The following is a 3,432-nucleotide window of genomic DNA, read 5'->3' on the forward strand; positions in this document are numbered from 1 at the left end:
ACCATGATAGCAACAACCCTAAGCACTTGACATACTCATCATACATCACATGGTCCTAACTGACACCAGTAGGAATATACAAGGAAAGTAATACATAACATGAAAGTATAACATCCTAGTGAATCCATTGAATACATGCCAATAATGTTTAAGTTTCATAGACAACTCAAAGAGAATGACAAAATAAACTCTGCCAAGCATTTCACGTGTTTACCCCAATACTGTGCTATTACCTAGAAGGGAAAATGAGAGGGGTGAGTAAATAAGTTATTCAGTAAGGGGCTAAACATGGAACTATATCTCATACATGAATAAATAAGCTTAAATGGTAAAAATATGTTTTCAATGCTCATCAATAAATAAGATACTCTAAATAACCAGTTTAACATAAAAAACTTTTTAACTTCCTCAATGGAATGCAAAATAAAACTTTTTGAAATCATCCATGAAAAGGGTACATGTCTGAAATCCAAGTTTAATAATCCCTTTCAATAACTCAACAATTCAAGAGTTCATAATGTGAATAGATAAATAAATCAAATATAGAGATTTCATAAATAGCCTCAAAAACCCTCATTCACTAACCGTGGCCGCGGCTAGGTCAGGAGCCACCAAGATGCATGTATCATGGTGTTGGTCATTGGGGAACCCGTGTGGTGACTCTGGGCACCCAACCCTGCACACCTTTAAGGCTCTCTACATGCCCCCTGATAGGGTGATATCTCATCTGAGTACTCCATGCCACCCCAACTAAGTTTTCAAGTGGAAACTCTAACCTTTACTACAGTAACTATTGGGGATCCCCCTTGTCACCGTCAAAGAATTTAAATAACACTCCAGCTCGTAGGCTCAGTATATAGATCAATATGATAGCATAAGTCTCATCCAAAGATCATAAGTTTTCACATATGCGACTTTCACTCCAAGAGTTAATAACCTGATTATAACATCTTCAATGAAAGCATTTTCATCAAGAACCTCATACAAGAGTATCGTTTGAAAATATTCTTCAAATATAGTATCATCACAATGAAATTCGATTTGGTTTACACATGCCTTTTTGGTCATTTTATCAAGAATATCAAGTCCCTTGAAAATAGACAATGTGAAAACATATGTTTCAAAACATAGAGTTTCCAAACCACAAGTAAAATATAAACTTCACTGATTTTCATGAAATAATCCAAGTCATAAATCATTATGCTTTCTAAATCCCATGGAAAACATTTCAAGAGTTTTAGAACCAAGAAGTTCATTATTCAAAGGCAAGTAATTTAAATATTAGAAAACATGCATGATGTATAGTCCATAATTTAGTAAATCTCACTCACAAACTTGGCCAGCTAAAACACCCCTATGTTACTTCTCCACCATCTCTTTTCCTTTGCTTGAAGTCTCACCTCCTAGAAGCAATTAAACAACCAAAACAACAACCATACATCATCAATAACTTGATAAACTTGAATGAAGGAAAATGCTCAAAATGGGAAAATAATTGCTCCTAGCATTTTCTAAGCACTCTAACAAGAATATCTAACAAGAATGAAAATCTCACAACCCTTAAAACTAGCAAGAAAAGCAAAAGAAATTTAACCTGGTTCGGTGCTACGGTAACCCTAATCTAAGAGATGAAAGATCTCTCTCAATTCTTAATGGATTCAAGGTTTTACAACTTTAAAATGCTTATAAACTTTAAATACAACAAAAATTAGGGTTTTCCACCATAAAACACAAAGAAAACTCAACAAGGAGAGAAGAGAGAAAAGGAGGAAGAAGAACAAGGGTAAGAGTAACCTTGCCTCATAGCCTCTCAAAAATTGCAAGGAAAAGCACTTCTCAAGAGAGGAAGAAGAGATCTTTGAGGTTCTTCTTGATTCAAGGCAAAGGATGATGGGTTTGAGAAGTGGAGATGAAGGTTCTAGAGGAGGAGGAAAGTGGAGAAGAAAAGGGCTCAAGGAAGAGTCTAGAAAGGATGAGAAAGAAATAAAGAAAAAGGCTTTTAAACCCTAAAATAACGACCTATGCGGGGTTCCATAAGAGTCATATACCACCCCCTATAAGGACCCGCATGACCTTATAGAAAGTTTATGGATTTGAATACTAGGTTCCATACAACCCACATATACCCCGTCATGGCCACTCAACCCATATAAAATGGGTGTTAAACAACTCATTTGGTGGCCTTTTGACCCCCTTTTTGGTTCTAACAACTTTGGATACTCTCGAAAGCTCCCACACATGAAAATTACTCAAGAAAACAAGTTAAAACTCTAAGAAAAAGTATAAAGAAGTTGAATTACCACCTCCTACCCCCCTTAAAGAAATTTCTACTCCAAAATTTTCACATACCTCTAGTTCTAAACAAAACGGGATATTTACTCTTCAACATTTCTTCTGGTTCCCAAGTTACCTCTTCTACAGCATCATTCCTCCAAAGCACTTTTACCATAGGAATGACCTTTCACCAAAGAGTTTTCACTTGGCGATCAAGAATCTTTACTGGTTGCACTTCAAACTTCAAATTTACTCTTAACTCCACTAGTGGTGCTTCAAGACAATGAGAAGGCTTGGGGATATACTTCTTCAACATGGAAACATGGAACACATTACGAATCTTCTCCAATTCAGGCGGTAACTCTAATTGATATACTACTGGACCATTCCTTTCTATGATAAAAAATGGACCTATATACCGGGGATTTAACTTTGCCCTACCTAAAAACGGAATTATCCTTTTCCATGGAGAGATTTTTAAGAACACTCTATCTCCAACCTCGAGCTCTAAGAATCTTCTACAATTGTCAGCATAGCTCTTTTGCCTATCTTGAGTTGCTTTCAATCTATCTTTAATCACTGACACTTTCTCAATAGTTCAATCAATCAACTCCACACTCTGAAGCTTCCTTTCTCCCACTTCATCCCAACAAAGAGGAGTTCTACACTTTCTTCCCTACAAAGCTTCATATGGAGCCATACAAATGCTTGCCTAAAAGCTATTGTTGTAGGCGAACTCTACCAATGCTAGGTGTTGATCCCAATTCCCTTGAAAATCTATAACACAAGCCCTTAACATATCCTCAAGGGTCTGAATGGTCCTTTCAGACTCACCATCCATCTGAGGATGATAAACAGTGCTAAACTTCAAAGTTATAGCTCGAGCCTCCTGAAATCTTGGCCAAAAACAATAAGTGAATCTGGAGTCTCAATCTGAAACTAGCAAAATTGACACTCCATCCAACTTCACTATTTCATCAATGTACAACTTTGCCAATTTCTCCAAAGAATACTAAGTATGCACTGCTAAGAAATGTGCTGACTTTGTCATCGTATCCACTATCATCCACACTGCATCAAACCTAAGAAGTGTTCATGCTAAACCAACCACAAAATCCATCGTCACATGCTCCCATTTCCATTCTAGGATTAAAAGAG

Source organism: Dioscorea cayenensis, chromosome 11, assembly GCF_009730915.1.
Source record: "Dioscorea cayenensis subsp. rotundata cultivar TDr96_F1 chromosome 11, TDr96_F1_v2_PseudoChromosome.rev07_lg8_w22 25.fasta, whole genome shotgun sequence".
Classification (NCBI taxonomy): domain Eukaryota; kingdom Viridiplantae; phylum Streptophyta; class Magnoliopsida; order Dioscoreales; family Dioscoreaceae; genus Dioscorea; species Dioscorea cayenensis.